This window comes from Spinacia oleracea, chromosome 4, assembly GCF_020520425.1.
Source record: "Spinacia oleracea cultivar Varoflay chromosome 4, BTI_SOV_V1, whole genome shotgun sequence".
Classification (NCBI taxonomy): Eukaryota; Viridiplantae; Streptophyta; class Magnoliopsida; order Caryophyllales; family Amaranthaceae; genus Spinacia; species Spinacia oleracea.
Window position 1 is genome coordinate 166,196,129 of NC_079490.1, and position 26,156 is coordinate 166,222,284.

At 38.0% G+C, this 26,156-nt stretch overlaps 1 long non-coding RNA gene and 1 other non-coding gene across 2 annotated transcripts; one reads left to right on the plus strand and one right to left on the minus strand.

The window, feature by feature from the left end:
* The first annotated feature begins 10,159 nt into the window (after window positions 1-10,159).
* LOC130460155 (small nucleolar RNA R71) lies at window positions 10,160-10,266 on the plus strand. The gene has a single exon (XR_008920099.1). It is a non-coding gene; the product is annotated as a small nucleolar RNA R71 (small nucleolar RNA).
* An 11,493-nt stretch (window positions 10,267-21,759) lies between these two features.
* Window positions 21,760-23,205, minus strand: LOC130459750 (uncharacterized). Its single transcript, XR_008919345.1, has 3 exons — window positions 22,718-23,205; window positions 22,339-22,623; window positions 21,760-21,823 (listed from the first exon to the last, which is right to left on the minus strand). It is a non-coding gene; the product is annotated as an uncharacterized lncRNA (long non-coding RNA).
* Window positions 23,206-26,156: the final 2,951 nt, after the last annotated feature.

Here is a 26,156-nt window from a genome sequence, read left to right on the forward strand (position 1 = left end):
CAAGTGCATCGCCTTGGGGAGCGCCAGTCTTTTTTGTGAAGAAGAAGGACGGTAGTATGAGACTCTGTATAGACTACAGGGAGCTCAATAAGGTCACAATCAAGAATAAGTATCCTTTTCCTAGGATAGATGATCTATTTGACCAGTTGAAAGGAGCGGGAATGTTTTCAAATATTGATTTGAGGTCAGGTTATCATCAGTTGAGAATCGCAGATCACGATATACCAAAGACTGCATTTAGGACTAGATACGGTCATTATGAGTTCACTGTTATGCCTTTTGGGTTAACCAATGCACCTGCAATCTTTATGGACTTAATGAACCGAGTATTCCATGCATTCTTGGACAAGTTTGTAGTGGTTTTCATAGATGATATTATGGTCTACTCTAAGAATGAGGAGGATCATGCGGAACACTTAAGGTTAGTGTTGAGTACCCTTAGAGACAATCAGTTGTATGCCAAATTCTCGAAGTGTGAATTCTGGCTAGAAAAAGTTGCGTTCTTAGGACATTTTGTATCTAAGGAAGGAGTCGGAATGGACCCTGCAAAGATAAAAGCTGTCAGTGAGTGGCCTACACCTAAGAGTGTCACCTATATTCGAAGTTTTCTTGGTTTAGCGGGTTATTATAGATGCTTTGTGCAAGACTTTTCTAGAATCGCCAAACCAATGACAACCTTGATGAAGAAAGAAGCGAAGTTTGAATGGAATGACCAGTGTGAGGAAGCGTTCCAAGCCTTAAAGACACGATTGACAACCGTGCCAGTGTTAACTTTGTCAGATGAGAGCGGTACTTATGATGTGTATAGTGATGCCTCTAAGAATGGTTTAGGGTGTGTGTTGATGCAGAACGGGAAAGTGATTGCGTATGCATCGAGACAGTTGAAGCCATATGAATCCAAATACCCCACCCATGATTTAGAGTTACCAGCCATAGTGTTTGCATTGAAGATATGGAGACACTATCTGTATGGTGTGAAATGTAGGATATTTACGGATCATAAGATCTTAAAGTACATTTTCACACAGAAGGACTTAAATATGCGCCAACGAAGGTGGTTGGAATTGATCAAGGACTATGATCTGGATATTCAGTACCATGAGGGAAAAGCCAATGTAGTTGCAGATGCCTTGAGTAGGAAATCAAGTCATGGTGTGAATGCGTTAGTAGTTGCTAACGAGCTGTGTAAGGACATGTAGCGACTGAATCTAGAAATAGTGAGTGGAGAATGCCTTGAGAGTATGATGAATGCCTTAACCATCCAGTCGTCAGTATTTGATAAAATCAGAGAGAATCAGGCTGGTGATGTTAAGCTAGAGTGGATCAAGGAAAAAATTTCGCAAGGAAAGGAGGTTGATTTTAAGATCCACGAGGATGGAAGTTTGAGGTATAAAGGACGTTGGTGTGTACCTCAAAAGTGTAGCGAACTAAAGGAGAAGTTGATGAGAGAAGGTCACAATACGCCATATTCTGTTCACCCGGGAGGTGACAAGCTGTATAAGGATCTGAAAAAGGTCTATTGGTGGCCAAGGATGAAGAACGAAGTGGCTGAATTCGTGGCAAGGTGTTTGACTTGTCAGAAGGTTAAAATTGAGCATAGGAGACCTCAGGGAAAGGTCCAACCTTTAGAAATTCCGAGTTGGAAGTGGGACTATATCTCAAGGGACTTTGTCACTTGTTTACCCAAGTCGAAAAGTGGAAATGACATCATTTGGGTAGTGGTCGATAGGTTGACTAAGTCAGCAGTGTTCATACCAATGAAAGAAACCTGGAAAATGGAACAACTTTCCAAAGCTTACATCAAACATGTAGTGAGATTACATGGAGTTCCTAAGGATATCGTATCAGATAGAGATTCTAGGTTCCTTTCGAATTTTTGGAAAAGTGTGCAGAAGAACTTTGGTACCACATTGAAAATGAGTACAGCGTTCCACCCAGCCACAGATGGACAAACCGAAAGAAATATTCAAACCTTAGAAGATATGCTAAGATCTTGTGTGATTGATTTCCAAGGAGGATGGGAAGATAACCTAGATTTAATTGAGTTTTCATACAACAATAACTATCATGCCAGTATTGGAATGGCACCATTCCAAGCCCTGTATGGACGAAAATGTAGAAGTCCACTATGTTGGAGTGACATCAGTGAAACCGTTGTACTAGGTCCCCAATTGATAGAGGACACTATGAATCAGGTTAGAACTATTCAATCCAAAATCCAAGCCGCGCAAGATCGCCAAAAGAGCTACGCAGATTTAAAGCGTAGGGATGAAGAGTTCCAAGTAGGTGACAAAGTGTTGTTAAAGGTTTCACCAATGAAAGGAGTGATGAGATTCGGGAAGAAGGGAAAGCTTAGCCAAAAATATATAGGCCCATATGAAATCTTAGAACGGATCGGGAAGGTAGCATATAGACTAGCCTTGCCCATGGATTTGCATAGAGTGCATAATGTGTTTCATGTGTCCCAATTGAGGAAGTATGTCCCGGATAAGTCTCATGTACTGCAACCAAAGACCATAGAGTTAGACCAAAGTTTAACCTTCGAGGAAAGACCTGTCAAGATACTTGATAGTAAGGTGCGTAGCACTCGAACTAAGGATGTTAAGATCGCAAAAGTGTTGTGGTCTAACCAAGAGTCTGAGGAAGCTACCTGGGAAGCGGAGGAGGAAATGAGAAAGAAATATCCCGAGCTTTTTCCCGAGTTTAGTTGAGTTACAGGGCCGTAACTCGTTTTCTTTAAGGGGGGTAGAGTGCGGTAGAATTTTGCGCTTTTTACCTTATTTACCCAATTTACCCTTAAGAATATGTTTGAATCGTTGTTTCCAGTGAAGTTTCACTGTTTATTGTCATGTTGAATTACCTAAAGAGTACAACAACTAAAACTTTTTCCAAAGAAAACGCACTAAAGTCTCAAAATAGTCTCAAGTTTAGTTTTAAAATCGTGATTTCCGTGCCCAAGTTTCGGGACGAAACTTCTTTTAAGGAGGGTAGACTATAATACCTCGTATTTTTCTATTATTATAAATATATTTTATTATATTTATAAAGCATTTCGTTGTATTTTTACAAAGTAATTTCATTTAATGAGAATTAAATGCGCTATTTATTTTTAATTAATTTAAATATTAATTATTTCGAAAACCGTATTTTATTCAATAAATTCAAGGAATTTATTTTGTCGGGAATTGTTGGGTCGTATTTCAAAAACGAATTTAATAAACTAAAGCCCGGTCGTTTTGTTTTAATTAAACCTAACAAAGCTTGCAAGGATTAAATTCAACTAAGCCCAAAAAGCAAGCCCAACCTTAAACCCTAATACCTAACCCATGAAGGGATGAGAACCTATAAATACCCCTCCCCTTCATGAGATCCCCAACCTAAAATTTCTGAATTTTCTCTCCTCCCTCTCTCTTGTTCGTCCGCCCTTGCTTCAGCCCCAAGGCACGAGTGCCTTGCTCGTGTCCTTGCGCTCGTGTGCCCAGCCGCGCCTCACGCGCACCGCACACCCCTTGCTCTCTCGCTCGCCACACCCCTCTCCCCCGTCTTTGCCTTCGGCCCCAAGCAACGTGTTGCTTGGCTTGTGGCTTGCCCGCGTGTCGTGCCCTGCCCCGCCTCGCCTCGCAGCCGCGTGCTATGCCCCTGCCTCGCTTCACCTCGCAGCCTGCAGCCCAGCCTCGTGTTGTTGCTGCTACTGTTGCCCTCGCCGAGCACTCGCGTGCGTCCCTCTCGTCGCCCCTCGCTGCGCGCTGCACTGCTGCGGTGCGTGTGTGTGTGTTGTTGTGTTGTTGCGTTGATAGTTCGACGCACACGCACACAACACAATTAATTGTTGTGTGCCTGTGTGTTGTTGAATTGGGACAATCAAATTATGTTTTCAAAAATATTAATTTCCAGTTTTAAATTGATTTAATTATTGTGATTAAATTTAATTATTGGATTGTTTAGATTAATTAAAACGGTTATGAACACCGTCTTGGGTTAGTATTGTGTTTTAATTAAAGAGATTGGTTTTGATGATTTAAATTATGATTTTCAGATTTTATATGTTATAAAGTGTGGATTTTTGAAGTCAAAACATGTTTTCGGATTAAACTATTGCTAGGGTTTTGGTTTCAAATTAATTAAGCAATTGATTTACATAATTTAATGACAATTTAAATTATGGGAATCAATCAAAATTTTCAGAATGTTTATTAGCTTTAAAAGGATGGTTTTTAAGAGTTTTAAAGCTAAAAAGTCAATGTTTTTATGCTAGAACTTGAGTTGACTATTTGAGACTATTAAATTACCAATTAATGAATGAATTTTAGTTAAACTAAGGGTTTTAGTTTCTTAAATAGTTGCTGGAAATTTAGTAAACATGGATAATAATTTAGTTCTCTTATTTGTTTTATAGGAGTTGATTTCTAGTGAGTCGTGATTCGCACAGTGGCCCCCGTACTTAGGTATTCCAGGTACGAACAATGGGAGTAATTTCACTTGAGTCTTGTTTGATCACAAGTCCTAAAGAAGTAAAATATTAAAGAGTCATTGTTGAATTGTTTGATTGTTTAATTGTTTGTATGTTGTGTCTTGAGTAGAGTCTCGAGTCGCCTTGAACATAATATACTAATTAACGTAAAGTGTAACCCAAAGAGCTTCAAAACTCTTGGAACGTATATACCTTGAGTATGAACAATGGGGGGAGTCTTGCCGGAAAACTTGTACTCCTAGAATGATACAAGACGTTGTTTCATTCTCTTTTATGCCGTTGTGCGTTGGAATTCCTGTCGGTATGGCCCGACTGTCGGTAGTAGCCCGACTTATTTTTGGTGTGTGGTTTGCTCCCATCACCCTTTCTTTCCTTTTGAGGATACTTTACTTTACCCGTTCGAAGCTACTTTTTATTAAACTGTGAGTCAAGAGTCGTGTCTCGTGTCTCGTGTCGAGTCTTGTCTCTATGTTTACTTGTTTATTTTATGGCTTTTGCATGTGGATTGTTCACCGGAGGAGATTAATGAGATGAAAGATTTTTGGGCAGATTACTTCATGAACAATGTCGACTTTTAGCTTAATTTGTAATATGAACTCGATCTCTAGCTAGATACCTTTGTTGTAGTAATTTTATGTTTGTTTTGTAACATATATGTTGGTTGATCTATGACGAATTTAATTGCCTTTTATTGGGAACGTTAATTACGTTGTAAACTATTGTGACAGGTATTATTTATATATGTATTCCCGGTATTGGAAGCGTCTACTTTCAAAGACGATCATGTCGGAATTTCCAATAAAATATTAAAAAACCTATTTAAAAAAAAAACAAAAAAAAAGTCATTTGCCACGCACGTTAGCTTAATGTGCGAGGCAAATGACTTAAATTTTTGGCGCCCAAATTGTCATTTGCGTCGCACATTAAGCTATTGTGCGTGGCAAATGACTTTTTTTTCTAGCGCCTGAAAGTCATTTGCTACGCAATTTAAGCTAATGTGCGTGGCAAATGACTTTTCAACATGGTGCCTGAAAAGTCATTTGCCACGCACATTTGCTTAATGTGCGACGCAAATAAGGGTCATTTGCATCGCACTTTTGTGTGATGCAAATGACTTTTAGTCATTTGCATCGAGATCTTTTGCCACGCACAATGTGCGATGCAAATGAGCTTAAAAGTGCGATGCAAATGACCCTTTTTCCACTAGTGCTTGTTTATTTTATGGCTTTTGCATGTGGATTATTTAATTGTCGAGTGAAGCATGTTAGGATAGAATGTTATTCTAGCTTGTCCGTACTCAGCTTTCGCTGACTTCGTGCTTCATGTCTTCTGGTCATGGCCTTTGCCCTAATGACCCTATGATGATCCATCAATTGCATTTGCGTTGTTGGGGAGTAGATTTCTAATAAAGCAGGTTTGTAGAGATAACTTGCGGGAGAAGTTATCATGGGATTCGAGTTGAGAGTTTTATGCTTCCGTAATTTATAAACTCTATTTCTATTTATAGTCATGACTAATACTACTATTTTCAGTTAATGGATTTTCAAACGGTTTGTTTAGTTTGGGCCTCAACGGTTCCAACTTGTTTTAATTACCATTAACTATTTATTTAATATGTTTTGAAAGTTAGTTAATTCCGCTGCGTAATTCTGGTAAATAGCCTTAGTCGTTATCACGGTGGCGGTAATATCTTAGTAATTCTTGTGTTTTAAGTCGGAAAATGTTTTATAAAAAGCAAGGAATTATTAGGGTGTTACACTGCGGCTCAACCTCAAATCCAACATATAAATAGTGAGCCTGACCGGGTCTGAAACGGGTGCGGCCCTGAGGGTCAGGCAAGGTGAAAAGCCTGTTCCCCTTGAACATCCAAAACATGGCACCCGGCCTAAACAACCCATGCTCACCCTGTAGGCGACGAAGTCCAGCAAAATAGGCCAAATCAAGTAAGTTGCTACCCAAAATCGGGGTTTGGTTAGCCTCAACAAAGTTAACTGTGGCCATGGCAATGTGGGTGATTAACCCACCAACGGTAATGCGAGGGGTATGCGTGCTAGTGGCTATAGAATAGAGTTGGGAGGCCATATGATGTGCTAGGTTAATTTTATACCTCTCTTCCCCTTCTAAAACATAGCCACCTAAAATCTCCAGCTCAGTACTCCTAACATTTTGGGTCTCCTCCCTACCAAAAATTGTGAACCCCAGGAACATGTAGAAAACAATAGGGACAGGGTGTTGTATCTTGGAAGCATGCAAGTGTTGCATACTACCGGGATTATCATTACCCGTCAGCTTTCCCCACATGGTACAGTTATTATGAGCACTACCAGGTTTCCTACTATGGGCGGTGGACAAACCAAAAATCGCACCAAAATCAGCTATACTCATGCTAACATTACGGTTCATCAAGCGAAAATGAACCGACGACACAGTTCTATAACCATCTCTACGCAAAACCAACGAACTCAGAAATTCCAAAGTTATACGCCTAAGGTGAGACGCAACATACTATACATATCCTTCATACCGACACCATAAAAGACTCTCTTTACATCTTACTCAATACCCATATCATGAAGAGATTTTTGACGTATAAAACGAGTGGGGATTACCTCCCTCTTTTTGAGATGGATGAATCGGTCCCGTTGCAACTCCGTAGCAAAAAAGACATCCGGGAAGTCCTCATCGGCTTCGAATTAGGGCGGCGGAGGTGGTGGTGTCGGCTCCCGAGCTCGGCTTGTAGAAGCCTCATGTTGGTTTCTTGGTTGTGTGGTGCAACTCCTCCTTGGTCGGCTAGTCATGGTTACAATCTGAAATTTTGGTGGTGTTTTGAGTTTTTGGTTGAATTTGGGGGTTTGGTGGAGAGTGGAGGAAATTAAAATTGGTTAGGTATAGGTTGTAGAGGGTGATGAGAGGAAGATTTTGATGTAAAGAGTGTTGAATTTGGTGGAGATTTGAGGGAGATATGAAGGATTGAAGTTTGTGAGAGTTGGGGTTTTGTGGAGGAAGAGAGAGAAAATAAGGTTGAAGATGAAGAAAATAATGAGGAAGTGAAGATCCCGTGCTCCTTAATCGCTGAATTCGCATTTCGCCCGATCAGGCAGCAGCTCGCCCGATCGGGCGGTTTTTGAACCTTTTCATTTGATCCGTGCGCGCCCGATCGGGCGCTCCTCGCCCGATACGGATCGGGCGAAATGCAATGACCTTTATTTTTCACTCTTCAACCCAGAACACATCTCAAAACCTCGAACTGACGTCATCACCAACCGCCCGATCGGGCGCATTTGACTCGCCCTTTGAGTCGATCGGGCAACCGTCGCCCGTTCGGGCGATTTCCCAACTTTTTCCTTGAATCGACATGCGCCCGATCGGGCTCACTTCGCCCGATCCGGATCGAGCCATACGCAGGCTACTCCGTTTCAGCTTAAATTCAACTTTTTTCGAACTTGGAGCCTTGGACCTGCACAAAATTAAACACCCAAACCGTAAAATACCCTCTTCTCGCCTCTCCAATACCAAAGACTACACTGAATCACACACTTGATCAAAATTTATACTAAAACACACAAAACGAAAGCGAAAAGTACACTATGAAAAGCAATAAATGGATAATGAAATACTCATCCCCTATTAGATTGATGCAATGTCCCCATTACACAATCTCAGCTTATGCGCAGACAACGACAAGAAAGAGGATGAGAGCCATGACAGCTCATCGAATGGGGGCACCAAAGATGGTGCCATCTGGTGTCAGATCAATGGCCTTGGATGAGCTATGTGGTGCGGGAAGTGACAGATCATGACCCCTATTATGAATGCGGTGCCCACCGTTCACCGAGCTTTCGGCCTTTCGGGTCTCAGCATCATCAAATCGTGCCTCCTTTCGAACCCATGCCAAAGATTTCATACTCCGATCACCTCCACCTGCAAAACAATTTGAAGCATGCGCTTTTTCCGAAGGATTGTTAGAGTTAGTATGAGTCAATTCAGGATTTAAATAATCATTAGAAACATTGACTCCAAAACATGACTCCTCTACCATAGGGATCTTAGCAACATGGGTTAGATTGAAAGTAACCTTGTCATCCCCCACATTTAAGGTCAGCTTGCCATTCTTGACATCTATGATTGCCTCCGCAGTGTGTAGGAAAGGTCGACCTAAAATAATAGGAATCTGCCTGTCCTCTTCCATGTCCAACACAACAAAATCAACAGGAATAAAAAATTTACCTACTCTAACAGGCACATCTTCTAGAACACCTAGGGGGTATTTTACAGATCTATCAGCCATTTGAAGAGTTATGTTGGTAACTTTTAAATCACCCATGTTCAACTTAGTACATACAGACAGGGGCATGACACTAACACTGTCACCTAAATCACATAAGGCTTTGTCAATAAAAAGGTTGCCAATATTACACGGGATAGAGAAACTCTCAGGGTCCTTCAACTTGGGTGGAGACTTATTTTGTAGTAAGGCATTGCACTCTTCAGTAAATGCAACAGTCTCCACCTCACTAAATGCTCTCTTCCTAATCAAGATGTCTTTCATGTATTTATCATATGCAGGTACTTGAGTAATTAATTCAGTGAAAGGCAGTTACCTGCAGATTCTTTACCACTTCTAAGAACTTACCAAACTGCTTGTCTAGCTTGTTTTTTAGCTGACGATGAGGGAAGGGAAGTTTGATAGGTGGAACTTGTATCTCAACTTTCTTCTCAACCCTTGTGTTAGCTTCCTTCTCCTTGACCACCTTCTCACTTTCTCTTGGCACAGCACCACTAACAGGTACTTCAACCTCTTCTTCAATAGTCATAGGCGGCCCATCATACTCATATCCACTTCGCAAAGTGACAGCATTTACAGACTCTCTGGTCACAGGCTGTGAAGGGAGTTGACCTTTGGGTCTCTCTGCAAGAGTAGTAGCCATTTGTGCCAACTGTTTATCCATGATCTTGTTATGAGCAGTGAGGGCATCGATTTTGGCATCCTTTTCACTCAGAGACCTCTGCAATTCCAACATCATATTCCTCATCTCTACAAGCATGGGATCAGGCTGTGTGGGTTGAGGTTGTGGAGGAAAACCAAGTGGTCCACTAGGCTGCGGGTTGTAGTTACTCCGCGGTTGGTATGACTGTTGTGGTGGTGGTTGGTACTGTTGTTGTGGTGGTGGAGGGTGTTGAATCTGATGGGGGTTCTGGACATTAGTACTCCTATATGATAGTAGGGGGTTATTTTTATACCCCTCATTGTAAGAGTTGGAGTACGGATTGTTTTGCTTGTAGGACTGGAATGCATTGCATTGTTCGATAGAGCTCCGGCATTCCTGTGCATAATGGCCTTGCATCCCACAACTATTACAGACATTGGCAGATTGGGCACTCATTGCAGCGACATTAGCATGTTGGGTGGATTGGGAAGATGCGATCTGTATATTATCTAGCTTGTGATGTAGGTCAGTTAGCTGAGCAGTAAGCTGTTCAATAGAATTCATCTCATGCTTAACACCCCGGTCGGCAAAACCTCTAGGATTCCCATATTGGGCACTATGGATGGCCATCTCCTCAATCACCTCTAAAGCTCTAGGCACCTCCAGTTGCATAAATCTCCCACTGGCAGCTGAATCTAAAAGACACCTAGACTCATTACCCAAACCATTATAGAACTGCTGAACCAGGAACCAGTCATCCAAACCATGGTGCGGGCACTCTCTTTGCAAGTCCTTGAATCTCTCCCAAACCTCAAACAAACTCTCATCTGCTTGTTGAGAGATACCTGATATTTGACCCCTCAGACGAGCTGTCTTCTCAGGTGGGAAATATTTAACATAGAACGCAAGGGCCAAGGAATTCCAATCGGTGATTTTCATAGCTGCGCGGTTGAGACTGTTAATCCATAGCTTTGCCTTCCCACTCAATGAAAATGGAAAAAGTATCTCCATAGTCTTCTCCGGTGTTAAATTCTTCTGCTTAATGGTGGCACAATACTGAATGAAAGACTGAATATGGAGATTAGGATCTTCACCCTTTTCCCCACCGAATTGGTGTCTCTCGATCATGTTTATCAGCTGGGGTTCGATCTTGAAATTCTCGACCGCAATGGAAGGCATGATTGCCTTGGGAAGCATAGACAGACTTGGTTTAGAATAGCCTGTAAGCCTTGGCACAAGTGGGGGTGGCGGTGGTGGTGCTTGGTCACCCATCTCTGAATCTGTATGGAATAGATTGCTAATCAGATAGTCGGATTCAGAGTCAGAATAGTCTCTCAACTGTTCAACGAATCTACGCCGTCTACGAAAGGTCCGTTCAGGTTCAGGATCGAACGAAGTCAGATCGCTGGTATGGACAATCCTGGGCATAAACAAGTAAAAACTAGAAAACAGCCGTGAGATCCGATCTCAAGGAACATGAGTCCCTTGAGAAAATAATCTAGAAAAACAATTAATAACAGAAAATAAAACCGTTTCCCCGGCAACGGCGCCAAAATTTGACAGGCTAAATCGCACTCCTATCAAAGATAAACCTAACGTTCACCAACTAAAAATACAACAAGGGAAGCAGGGATCGTATCCACAGGGAAACAAGCGTTCTTTCTACTATTAAATTACTAATCTAGACTACTGGTAACAAGAGTTGGATTGGTTTGTGTATTAAACTAAAACAAGTAATCAAATCGGAAATTAACAATATTAAAGGAATCTAGGGCAGCGGTTTACCATAAATGCAGACCGGGATTGGACAACGGACAATAACAATCAATTAACAATCATAACTAGGAAAACATGCATCTCTCGAATCTTATGAATTCCTTAGGATAGAACAACTAGCGGGCTCTCGCTACGTACTAGAAATAATTCCTATCTAATAGCCACAGACCAAAAACATCAGATTTATACCTCTCGGCGCATAATCTAAGGTTAATCAAACTCAAATCAAAATAGTCCAGCCGAACAGAATTGACGAGCAATGATAATAAGCTATAGAAATTATAATTAATCAATCAATTAATCAAGTCCACATATAACCCCAATCATGCATTCATGGATCCCCTAAACCCTAGAAATTAAACTACTCACTCATGATAGTAAATAACAACGCAATTAACATAATGGAAAACATTATTAAAGCAATGAATTAAATTAGAGCAAGAAATAATACCGAATTAAAGGACAATGGAATAATAAAGCTTGAATCTTTGATTAAAATTAAAACTAAGTGTTTGGAGAAAATAGAGAGAACTAAAATAAACTAAGTGATTAGAAACTAGAATAATAGATGTCACTCCAAATAAAAGAGTTAAGCTTATATAGTTTGCCTAAATTAATGCAAAAAAAACGGAAATAAAACTCGCGAGTATCTGCTGTAGGTTGGCGTTGCCCGATCGGGCGATTTGCTCGACATTCGGCCCGATCGGGCCAAATTCCGCCCGATCGGGCGGAATGCGAAAGGTTGATATCTGCTTCTGATGGGCGCCCGATCCGGACCGGGCGAACTGCGCCCGATCGGGCGCGTATAGATGGCTTCAATTCTTTTTAATTCCGCCCGATGGTCGCATTTCGCCCTCAGCTCACAAGGCGATTTGCAATCTTCAATATCCTTCGCCCATATCACCGAGTCTAACTCTCGGGGCTCAACCATAAGCATCTAAGGCTTCCGAAAGTCGACGATAGAGGTCCCGAACTTCCACGGGCTCGTGTAGTGGCCTAAATCACCATGAAACGGGTCTAAAAAGACCAATTTCTCATAATCAAACCTGAAACTCAAGGCACAATCAATAACATATATTAGTACTAAAAACGGCTCCTAAGAGCTCATTTGACGCATAAAAGTACTAAGGGACGGGGGTAAAACACTATATAAAACGCACATATCACTGCTCCGCGCGCGGCATGCCCAACGCCCCTTGTGGGCTGTGCGTGCGTGTGTGCGTAGAGTTCGTGCATACGTCGAATCCTTAAGCAATTAGGATTAGATTAAAGATTAAATTTCCTAAGGTTACTAGAGTTAGTTGTTTAATTAAACAATAACTTTATTAGTTTTAATTAATGTCTAATTCTAATAGGATTAGATTAATGGAAACCTAGTAGACTTCTAATTCCATTATTTCAACCCTATAAATATGTGATGGTATTCACAATTTATACAACACATAATTCAAGTATTCACATAAGTTTTAAGGATTAAAACTAACGTTAATTTGCCACAAATTATTCGAATAACTTAAAACCTTAGGTGCAATTATAGTTAATTAAATCTAAGGCGGATCCGAACGTGCTGTGGACTATCTACGGAGGGACTACACTTGGAGTCCTAAACTTGTTCTTGTTCGGTTCGGGAGCAGCTAGGGAAGGCACGCTACAAATGTATGCATCCTAAATTATGTTAATTGTTATGTGACAATTAATTTGGATTCCTGGCTTTATGGTTTTTCCGCATGAAATATATATGCTTTATATGTATCATAACCTAACAGTGGTATCACGAGCCTCTAATTAATTCCATAATAAATTATAGTTAACATGGTTAAATTTATAAATTTGCGATGAATTAAAGGGGTGATTAATTTCGTTATTTTGTAATTAATTGCAAATTCGTGCTATTATTTAATTATATGTTCGCAGAATTGTCGGCAGTCTAGTCAATAATGGTCGGAATCGTATAATTTAATAGTGAATTTCGCATGTCAACGGCGTTTTAAAATTTTGACTAAAATCATAGATTTGATGTCGAACCCAGAATTCCCAAATTCGAAGCCTAACTATGACTTTTCGGAGGTTTTAGTTTTTCGAACGCAAAATTTGTCATTTTTAAGATGTTAAATTAAATATTTGCGATTCTTGTTTGTAAATCTTGAATCTATGATTGACCTACTGTATATGTTTAACAAATTTAATGCCTAAGCTTGTTAATTATACAACCTAATTTGTAATTGTAATTAATTTGTTGAAATTCGAATAATTTAGAATTTGATTTGATTTTCATAATTAATTGACAATTTAATTAGGAATCCATGATTAAAAACCACCATAAAATTTGTTAAATTTGGTAAATTTTTAAAATTTATGACCTAGATTTGAATCCATAAAAATAAACTTGATCGAAAATTAATTTGAATAATAAATTTTCGATTTTTCGCCCTAAATTTATCAAATTAATATGATTTATTAATTCGTCTTTAAATTTAAATTAAAAAAAGTTTTGATTTTTATTTTATCCGCTCATGAATCTTGCACGCACAAAGCAATGGACGCTAAGTGTTACCCTTAAGGGGTGTTGTATAGTGCGGGCATGCGACGACGAGCAAGGGAGCTCGTCGCCCATACGGTACAAATACAGCGAGCAAACTTGTGGCACGCGAGCACAAGGCAGTGGCCCTGCCTTGCGTCGAGTGTTGCGATGTGCATGGGCGGGTGGGACGAAGAAGCAAGGCGAGCAAGCAAGGCAGGCGCGAGCGCGGGCAACGAGGGATGCCTCGCAGCAGCGAGGGATGCCTCGCAGCAGCGAGCGATGGCTCGCGCACAGCGAGCGCTGCCTCGCCAAGCAGCTGCTGCGCTACAAAGCCAGCGAGCAATGCTGCGCGCAAGCATGGCTTGGCTTGCTGCGTTTGCGCGTGGCTGCTGCTCGTGCCTTGCTCTGCGATCACTCGTAAGGGGCGATGCTGCCTCGTGGACTCGACGGGGCGTGGGCGCAAGCCCATGGCCTCGTCTTGACCCGATTGATGCGCTTTGAATTTAATTTTGATTTTCAGTTGGAAAACGATTTTAATTAAATTCAAAATTCGTAATTTAATTTTTTCTCGGAATTTAATTTTGAATAATTTAATTATTATAAATTTTATTTATACTAATCATTTTTCTAAAATTAAAACCTTGATTAAATTTAAATTAATTAATTTAATAAACTGAAAATAAATTAAAGGATTCAAATAATTATTTATATGAGCTTTAAATTTTAATTAAATTTGTATGTTTCCGGTTAGACTAGGAAATACAATTTTATGTTTAAATTTAGTAAAGCATGTAAATTTATTGGTTTAAGTGGGAGCGTTTTAGTCATAAACTCTTGATTAGGTCTACATTCCTTTAAGGTTAAAACAACTTGATTAGAATTAATAAGGATTGAATAATTGGTATATTATTGGAACCCTTGATTAATTGATGGAAATATTTATGTGATGCATAATATGTTCTACTAACCAGCTATGTGGGCCATTCATTGATAAATGAATAGGTGAATGGTATATTGTAAATGTATTGTTTTGCAGGTTATGGAAAGTGACTAGTATGGCCCAAATAGGATAGAAAATATGGTGTGCGTACCATTAATTGGAATGTAAAATTGGTCTAATGCACCAAAGTTTTTAATTTAAATATGGTCTGCGTACCATCAAATAGTTGTAATTAGTTTCAATTATAGCATATCCTATTTGAAGAAAATGGCGCCTCCCATGGTGAAATTCAAGACGGAGTTTCCAATCCATTTTCAAGACGGAGTTTGAAGTTAAAGCTTCAAGATGAAGTCGGACCATACTAGATCACATTTATATCTTATGCATGCTTTAAGTTATTTATTGTTTTAAATATGTCTTAATTATGCATGAGATTGTGGCTTGATTATGTTGCATGATTAAAGTTTTTAGTTCACTTAAAATCTAACCAACATAGTAAGAGCCTTAAGTTCCAAACTTTAAAAATTGAGTTAAAAGGTGTCATGCCAAAATAACACTTACTTGGATAACCTTTACATCAATCTTAGTAATAGTTTTCCCCCATAGCGAGGTGTTACTTATTGATCCTAAAGGGGTAAGGTACACAAATAATTGTGATACATGTTAGTTTTGGTGAAACTCAACGATATAAGTAAGAAGTCCTTTTATGTCGTGGCAAACGGGATAGGTTTACCTAATAAGTTCTTAGACGTGCCTATCAACCAAGAGTAGTTTATAGACTATTAGCAAAGGATTTGCTTACCTAAAATATTTTAGAATTGAGTCTAAATACATAATGTGCTTAATTCTTTAATGATTTAAGGATCTTGGATTCATTTTATTCACACCTGCCGGAACAATAAATTCGAATAAAATGCCAATGACTTGTTTAAATTGCATGATTGCTTTAATTTTCAAGTTATTATTCATGATAAATGTTTAGACTTTGCATGCTTCAATGTATGTTTTAATGATTGTTTATAATAAAATATCTTGCACTGCAGTAAATCCTTTTAGAAAGATAACAGTAAATTTCCTCGATTCATAGTGAATCCAAGAACGATTCACGGAAATGAGAGAAAGTGAGCAATTTAAAATGTACGTTTCTTATAGCGACTTTTATGGTTGTTTTCGAATATCAAAGTCGAATGGCAAACCGATTGGTGCTTGTGAATTCAAAATACAATGTAGTTTTGAGATCATAAAGCATTGAGTTTAAACGCTCAGCTTTACCAATGGTTAACAACCTAATATCTTTGTCCATTTAATTCTCGAATGAGTCTAGTCCCTAGACATTCGAATAGATCGATGCTTATAGAACTTTAGAAGCTTCTGGTAAAATCATCTAGTTGAAACAGAATATTCAACATAAATAAAATGGTAAGAACCTTATTGGATGACATTGGACATGTCTAACAAAGTATAAAAGTCAACACTAGAAGTCAATTCTTAAGACTATAAGAAAGGGTACAAGAAATAGGAAAATAAGGAACAAATGAAAGGAATTTACGATTCCGTTTCTACCTAAAAGTTTATGTTTAAAGAGAAGTGACCTAGCAATCAAACTTCCTTGGTATCATATACCGCTTGAGGTTCTTACTTCGGTAATAACTCAAACAATGGAAGCTAGGCTACACAAATGGCCTACAAGTGGGAAATGAAGCATGGCAATGCTACATTAGTTGTAGGGTCATCTGGTTTGTTTTAAGTCCTTTCAAGGCTGGAACTTAATGGCTATTTTGTTCCATAATCAGCATACCTAAATTTCTGTTTTCAAACACAGAAAGAATCACATTCAAGAAAAACAAAAACAATGTTTGTTTGTTTATTTGAATGAAATGGTCATTTACGGGTTGAGTCAATATGCTTGATTAAAACAAACAACTCTTTAACAATAAAAACTTTACTAGGTTCAAATCAATCTCTTGATTTGAGTTCCACAAACCTTTAGCATTGTTGCTTAGACCATGTCAACAAGTTAACATTTAAAAGCTCTATTTTTATGGACTTTTGAAAGTTGGTTGATTTCTAGATCAATTCAAGACAAGCTAGTCTTACTTGTTGAAAGTAACAGACGATATGAACTATTGTTAGAACGCCTAGACAATAGAGTTCAAAGCTAAAGAAAGATTTTATGACTTTATTATTTCACATAGATTTGAGTGAATATAGGTTTATTTACTCAAATGAAATATAAGTTTGAATCTGTTTGGCTAGTTCAAAGATTCAGAAGTATAAAACCCACTTGGCAAGAAATCATAAAGATCTAGGTTAGATCATGTTGATGATTACTTAAGTCAAGAATGATCATCAATGATTGTGTGTTGTAATTTCACGATCTAGCTCCATAAGATATGGCATATCTAAGTTGGAATTATCAAAGTCAATTAGTGCTTGATTCGATCAATGATGAATCATAAAGACTTTTCCTATAATTTCTAAAACAAAATGCTCAACTACCACCAAAATAAACCAAATTCGTCAAAGATATTGAAAAGTAATTCAGAATATCTTTTCAACAATATATATATCTAAGGAGTTGCTAAACTCAGTGGGAACTTAGTCTTTGTTATTCAACAAACTAAGGCCCAAGAATAGATATATGTTTCATTGTGATTTATTCAAATGAGACACAAGGGTATTGTTTTTACCACGAATTTTTGAGAACACAATGTTTGTTTGCTCGAAATAATGTCCTTTTGGAGATTCATTTCCAAAATGACAAGTGGGAGAAAATAGACCTCGAAAGTCTTCGAGGCGAACAACAAACATAAACGGACATTCCGGAGGCTTTTCGAAGTTTTTAGAAAATCCGAACACGTATTCTTTAAGGACTTTAGAAGTGGCCTTAAAGAATAAACATCTCTTAGAAGACTTTACAAGTGCTTCAAGGAGAACAGAATATTAAAAGGACTCTCAACGTGCCTGTTGATATTCTATTGTTTGATGTTCTATACCCAAGTAGGCATGGAGATCAAGTCACTGAAACTATGAGATTCTTCTAATAGATAGTGAAGAAACATAGAGTTCAGGTCACTGAAACTATGAGATTCTTCTATTAGATAGTGAAGAAACCTACAACTTGCAGTCAAACTATTATCATGTAGATTAATGAGTTTGTGACTTGTAAGAAAGCTATGACGAAACCCAGATTCCCTAAAATGGTTAGAGGCCATATATCGACTCAAATGTTTTAGACGGTTAAAGGCCATAAAACATACTTAATGTTTTGATGACAAAATTGAAAATTTGTTGATTTGCAAGAATAGGTTAACACCTATTGGTCGCAAATTGGTTTTAAGGATAAAAACCATCAAACATGGAATTTTGTTCACACACAAAGCTAGATTAGTTGCTAAAGGTTACAAGAAAAATCATGGCATGGATTGTGTTGAAACCTCATGCATAATCGTAATGCTCAAGTCTATAAATCAAGCAATGATTGCATATTGGTACATATGGCAATTGGATGACAAAACGTATTCCTCAATCAAATGTGATAGCATGTCATAGGATTTGTGGATCAAATAAATGCTTGAAAAGGAAAGCTAGCTTATGAAATCTAAGTACAGATTTAAGCAAGCAATTGGGAATTAGAATTGTATTTTAGTGAAACTAATAAAGTATTTTAGTTTCATAAAATGTACATAAATCTTATAGATGTATAAGAAGTTTAGTGGGAGTACGTAAAACTTAATTGGTCCTATGTGTATCACACACATATCTCTCTATTGTGAAATAACATTCAAATGCCAATGACTTAGATTTGAAATTATTCATCAATGATGGACTAAGGCGAAACTTAGTACATACTGGGTACTAAGATCTATTTACAAAGATCTTATAATATTGTTTTAGATTAAGTAATGGCATTTACTAAATCAAATAAGAAAGACTCCTGGAGATATTCGACCCATATGAATAAAGCTAAGTAATGAATGTTTTGAACTATGTATAAGCATATACTAAGTTAAACATCAAAGGATCTTAATGAGATTCTTAACCTATATTATATGTCAAAGAGTTTAGTTGGATTCAGTATCTACTAAAATTGGATAGCTAAAGTTACATGAATAGAATTCAATTGGGAATTATTCTGCAAAAGAATTTATCATGTATGATATAATATAAGGGTCGCCAAAAATGTATCGTATGACTTTAGGCATGACGAACATATACCAATCTCTATTGTTCTAGGTAAAGATCAACTAGATTGAGATCAAGAAAATCCTATGGTACTTAAAAAGGTAAATAGGAATAGTTCTTGATTCAAGGAAATAAAGATATGCTAAATATTGATGCTACACGCATAAACACTGGCAAAGGATCAAACAAGATCCCTTTGGAGTTAACCATTGGCAAAGACGAGCTACAGAGCATCGTGTTTTAAAATGGCAACATGGATTAGAGACCATGGGTTGTTGCGTGGGAAATTAAACAGATATAGTTGGAAAGTCTTCCACATATCTGTGAACTGCTTGGATAAGTAAAACCAAACAAAGCATCACTAGCAACCTATACAGTTGAAGTAAAAGTACTTATTGCCTAAGAAGCAAGAAAACAGGGTTGTTTATGTTAAAGAGTTCTTCACTGAACTTGGGTGGATCACATGTCCGCTGACTTGATGGTTCTTCATTGCGAAATGCATAGAACCACTATTGTAGCAAGAAAGACTAGATCACGAAATAAACATACTCAAAAGATCTTATCATCATATCTCGAAGAACATTCGATGAAAAGGATATTAAGATTGGCAAAGCATGATAACTAAACCTATGCAACAAGTGAGAAACAACACTCACATTGTGGCCCTGGAAATCAAGCATAGCTTTGAAATTTCATTAATGGTTTTAAAGATGGGTTGGAGGCCCATGGTTGTAAAACATTGGGGTTGAACAGTTATCATATATGAAATGTATTTTCATATTCCATTTAATCTTGGTTTAGTATTAAATGATGAGTCCCTTCAATTTGACAATATATTCAAAATAGACTGTCAGGATCAGTCCTGTGACTAAGAAATGTCTATCAAGTGAACTTGAATGTCAAAAGTTGAAGATGGTCCCTGGTTGGAGTTTTCTATAAAGATGGACGCATAGAAAACGCTAGACGACTAGAATGCAAGATGACTAGTACTTATGTTTCTTGAACTATGTGGACATGGCAATGTCGCAATCATTTGCATAGATACTTACTTTGGGAAGACTAGTATCGGACAGACCTATGAAACTTTAATGTAAGAGATGAAAATCTGTCATAAGTAAATTTCATTAAAACTATTAGACACTAAACCTCAATACCTGAGTGATTTGAGATTACTTGTTTGAGAACTGGTTACTTTGACGTTGTCAACCGTCGCACCGTAAAAGGAGGCTATAACGACAACGCTCGGGTAATCACCTATCAAACGAAGTCTAAATCTCAAGATCGCAAGATTGGGATTGTCCTTCCATAAATCGGGATGAGATGCTGAAAGTAGTACAAGGCCACTCGGAGAGCTAGAAACTGTAAAATGCATGGTCGTGCTCAGATGAATCATAGGCTATGATTATCTGTTTATTTGATCAATTGAACTCTAAAACCGAGAAATACCTCTGGACATAATAAGGATGACAACTCTTACCTTATGTTCATGAGCAAGCATCAAGCGACAAAGGAATTAGGCAATGCACACTTGTCCCTAAGGACAAGTGGGAGACTGAAGGAAATAATGCCCTTGGTCCAAGTATGTAACACCCCGACAATTCTCTCTTTTCTAAAATAACCTTTTAATATAAAACGTAGAGAATTATCAAGGCATTATCGCCCGTGTGAAAACGTAACGGCTTATTCAGAATTTTGCAGCGGAAAAACATAAAACTAACTTTAGGTTTATAAATAATCGATTACAGGTTTAGTCCCAAAAATCAACCAACGATAATAAGGAAATATAAATAGTACGACAAGTTTAAAGTCCAATTAAACAAACCCAAGTCAACTTAGCAAATCAAAACTAAATACAAGCTCTCTATTCCCGATCCCAATGATGCAACATCTTCAAACTTGCAGATGGACAATGCTTATTGATCCTTAGAGACTGCTCACCAAAGATTGGGTCATCACAGGATCAATAAGGCATAGCCATGATCAACATGCACAAGCAAAAGCACGTAATCAGCAAAGCTGAGTACTACATACTAAATCGATAATAATCCTAACATGATTCTATTAAATGAACAATCCTAACATGATACTAATGAACACAAACAAAGGCAGACAAAATATGATAGTTTGACGACCATACTTGACCAGACTAGATTAGGCTAGACTTTTAGCAATAATATTATTTTAGTTGAAATAGACAATGGACGGAGTTGTCCATCTAGAAGTCTTCACTAAGGAAGACGAGGTACGGGCGCGACTCCGTAACCTCAATGACCTACGATATCGAGGAACGTTTTAATAAAAATAGAACACGGTGATCAATCCGGTCCCAAAAAAGGCCATGGGCTACCACCATGAACCCCAACTCCTGTTTGTCCGCCACTTTAGACGTGCACAGTCTAAAGCTATTGCTACTCAGTTTCACTTTACATGATTTACAAATTGAGACTCTGTTATGACTCAACAATACATAAGGCATACAATCCACATTTATTCACAACTGTTTTTATCTTGGAATTAAGTAAGTGATCACAAAGGCACCAATCAAGACTCATTCCAATTTACCCAACCTTTCCTTTAACCATGATCAACCCTGTATATGGGTATAAAGTTTCAACTTACTAAACAAGGTCCACCGCCCTAATAAAGTAGTGAAAAGCTAAAAAGGAACAACAACCAACATATATAGAATAATCTAGTGTTCCCAACCAACATGTTTGTATCAATCATCCATACTAACATGTTATAATTCTAATAATGCAATCTAGGTTCAATATGTCCATCCAACAGTATTAAACATGCAATTTCAACCTGACCAAGTTTATCAAGAATATCAACATAACCAAGTTCATCAACAATCTCAACATAACCAAGTTCATCAACAATTTCAACATGGTTTTAACAAATAGCACGCATTCCAAGCACACAGGTATGTACGTACCTTGTATAAACAACTAGTAGGCCACTTTAACACTTTCAAAAGTCGCCTACAAAGAATGCTCCGCCTAAAAACAACCAATAAAATTCCCCAATCAATTTCTAACAATTTACAGCAACACTAACGTACTCTAAACACATCGCAAACGTATTTAGAACATTCTCCAATATCGAAACTTAACTAATTAATTTCCTAGCATCATAATTATCGGATTAGTGATTGAAATTCGTTGAAAACTCTTTGCAAACATCGTACTTTAAATTTTCAGCAATATAACTAATTTCAAACTACTCCAAAACATAATTAACATGTTTGAAATTATAAAAATAATAACTTTAATAACTTATAATCATCCTACCATGGTTTCAAAACTATAAAAACCTTAAAATTCATGCTTTAAATAATTAAAATTCTTATTTCAACTCAATCATATAATCTGAAATTTAATTTATTAATTAAGCAAAATATATAATCTGAAAATTCATAATCATTAAATCATAAATTTAATTCAATCAAAACATAAATTAAAATAATAAAATATAATTAAAACAATTTGATTAACTTAGGGTTTAAGAAATTAACCAATTAAAGCTTCAAGGGGATGCTGGCCGGCGGCAAGGGAGGCGCGGCAGCGGCGGCTGGGCGCAGAGTGAAGGTGGTTGCGTTTGGTGGTCGAACGGGAGACGCCGTTGGAGGTGGTGACTGTGGAGGTCGCACTCGGTGGTTGCGTGATTGAGCAAGAAGCACAGAAGAGAGGAGGAGAAAGGAGGGACAACCTGACCGGGAGACTGCGGCGGCTAGTGCAACGACGCGGCTGGTGGTGTGCGTTGGTTGTGCGGGTCGATGGTGGCAGCGGCTCGGTGGTGGCTGCCGAGTAAACATAACAGTCACATAAGGATCGAGAGGAGGAAAACGAAAGGGAAAAGGGAAAACGAAGGAGAAGGGGAGGAAGAAGAAGTACCGACCGTCGGATTGAGGAGGAGCAGCGTCGTGGTTGACGGCGGTGGTTTGTGCGGCGGTGCAATGAGAGTCCACGTGAAGTTGAAGCAGGGTTTGAAATTTTGTTTTATTTTTCTGGTTCACGTGAAGTAAAAGGGGAAGAGAGAAAGGTTTGATTTCTTGTTTTTGTTTTTACGTGAAGTTGGAGCAAGTAAAGAGAGTGGTGGGATTATTTGTTTGGGCTTTGCCAAGTGGGCTTAGAATTAGGATTTAGTTTTAGGATTTCAATCCAAAATCAATTAGGATCGTTTTCTAAATTCAATCGGTTTTCGTAATTCGATTTCTTTTCAATGTAAAATTCTAAAATTACTTTTGATTTCATAAATCGTTGAAATATTTAGAACGTATAAAAATAAATTACGTTAATTACATTTTTATTTCTAAAATTCGTTAATTCTATTTAAATATAATTAACTATACGTTAAAATATATTAATAAGATTTATAAAATTACGGGGGATTACAATCTACCCCTCTTAAAAGAAGTTTCGTCTCGAAACTTGACACGAAAATTCACACATTTTTCAAGAGTTTTCAACTTATTCTTACTGGAGAAGTACTTGTGCCCCTCATGTGCACCTTTTGCCAACTTTAAAGTTGCTTGTGTTACACATGAACATCTTTTTCTTATGCGGAGAATCTATTTACTTGCATCAACATGTATAAGTTGCTAAAAATGAGCATAAAAATGCATAAAATTGCTATAAAAATAGGTAAAAAGCGCGAATTTCTATCGCATTCTACCCCCTTAAAGAATACAAGTTACACCCTCGTAACTCACCTCAGGGAATAACTTTGGATACTTCTACTTCAGCGAATCATGTCTCCAATGCTATATTTCCACAAAAACCGTAGCAAGTGGGATTTCTACACTTCTTTCCACACAATGCCTCAATAGGTACTATCTTAAAGCTCACGTAGTAACTATTGTTGCAAGAAATTCAATCGAATCTAGATTGTCTTCCCAGTTACACTTAAAGTCAATAACACAGGCTCTCAAAATATTTTCCGTTAGTAATCTCAGTTTGTCCATCGATCGCAGGGTGGAAAGCAGTACTCATTTTCAATGTCGGTTTAAGATTCACTAGACCTTTGTGTCAAAGCTTCGGACTTTTATGGTAAGGATCTCAAATGTTGTCCCATAAAGATAATGTCTCCAAATCATTCAAAGTGAACACAATAACAGCTAACTCTAGGTCATGGGTAGGGTAATTGATTTCATAAGGTTTCAATTGTCGCGACGACAGGTGCAGAGGTCAAACGCTCTTTTAAAATCTAGAAAGCTTTCTCACATTTCTCACTCCACTCGAAATTCGATTCCTTTTTCATCAAGTTGGTCATTGGTTTTTCTTTGTTCGAAAATCTTTCACAAAACCCCTATAATAGACAGCTAGGCCTAGGAAACTTCAAACATCAGACACGTTCCTTTGGAGTAGGTCACTCACTCACAGCTTGACTCTTAGTAGGATCTACAGAAACTCCTTCTACTCAGCTTTCCCTTTTTAGTGAACCTCATTACGCCGTTCATGGATGTATAACTCTTGGGCTTAACTCTTAGCACTTTCACCAATTCATACATTCCCATCTTTTCAAGACAACAAATGATTTCAAACGATCCTGAACCACTCAAATCTTCTCTTAAATTTATTCCCTTACGTAACGTAGTTTTCAATCAATTTAGTCCTTCACTTTTCCGTCGGTGTCACTTATACACATATGACTTCAAGATTTGTATACTTCATTTAATAAAACTAGATTCTTCCTAAGCGTCTCCAAGTAATCCTCAAGTGTTTTTCATGCTCTTTCTCATTCCTTGAATAAATCAGGATATCATCAATAACATAATAACGAACTTAATTCGGAATTCGTGGAAAAATCTTATTCATCAAATCCATAATTATGGCAGGTGCATTGGTTAACCCAAAAGACGTTACTCTAAACCCTTAATGACAATGATGAATCCTAATGAGGTCTTAGGCCCTTATCAGCTATTCTCAATTGGTGGTACTTCAAACGTAAATCAGTCTTCAAGAACACACTCGCCCAATTCAATTGATCCAATATGTCATCTATCCTAGGCAAAGGATACTTGTTCTTGATGGTTACATTGCTTAGCTCCCTAAAATCGATACCCAAATCTCACATTCTCATCTTTCTTCTTAATAAACAACACAGGAGCTCCCCACGGTGATGCACTAGGCCTAATATATTCCTTGACCAAACAACTCTTGCAACTGTGTCTTAATTAGCTCATTTCAGGAGGTGTCATTCTATATAGTGCTCTAGATATATGCGCCATTCTAGGAACTAAGTCTATAGGGGACTCAACGGCTCTTAGCAAGTGGCATACCTGCAATCTCACTAGGAAACACATCCATGAATTCATTCACAATTGGAACATCCTCGATCTTCATTCCGACTTCTTAACTCACATCTAGCTCACACAACTGAAAAATAGTTCACAAGGCAAGTTCTTAAACAATTTGGTACACCTTATGGTTACAACAGTAGGAATACTAATGGTAAATCAATCACCTCAAAATCTACTAACTTCGGACTCTTAATAAGAGATGACGAAACAAAAGAATAAGCTTTCCCTGAATCAAATAACTTTCTAACTAGCACGGAGTTAATAGAAAAGTAACAGAAACTAAGTCAACAGGTCGCTCAACTTCATTTCGACTTATCACAGACAGTTTACCCGGGGCCTTGTTATGGTTGTTATTCTAATTAGCAGACTTATGGAGGTTTCCTTGGTAGTCTTGCGACCCTATAGGATTCGAACTCTAATTTCTTGACTGGTTAAATCCCGACTTCACCTGGTTACCACTCTCATTACCGTTTTGTTCCTTTTTCTGCTTAGTAAAGCACTCATACTTCCTATGCCCCTTTTTCTGACAATAGTTACAGTTCATTAATTCTCCCTTACAATTCCTACCAGGATGGTTGTTATTGCACATCTTACAGTGATACACTCTCTCAGATTGGTTCCTATTGTTGTGCCCCTGTTTGTTCCTTCCTTGAAAGTTTCCATATCCATTCCCATTCCCATTTTCATTCATATTCCTCTCGAAATTCCCTTGGTTTTCCCCAGCATTAAACTTTTTCCTTTTCTCCCAAGAACAATATTTTTCTTGTCCCTTCTACACTGCAAACCATAAATATGAGCATCTTTCCCATACACAATATCCAAAGATGTAAAGGTTTCCCCACCTAATCCTAATTGGATCTCCTCAGTCAAACCTTGCTTAAACCTCAGAGTCTTTAGCTCCTCTGTGGCTACAACCTCAGGTGCAAACCACGACAGTGCTACAAATTTGCTATAGTAATCGGCAATGGTCATGCTCCCCATACTAAGGTTTATGAATTCCTAAAATTTTTGCTTTCTCATAAAATGTAGGG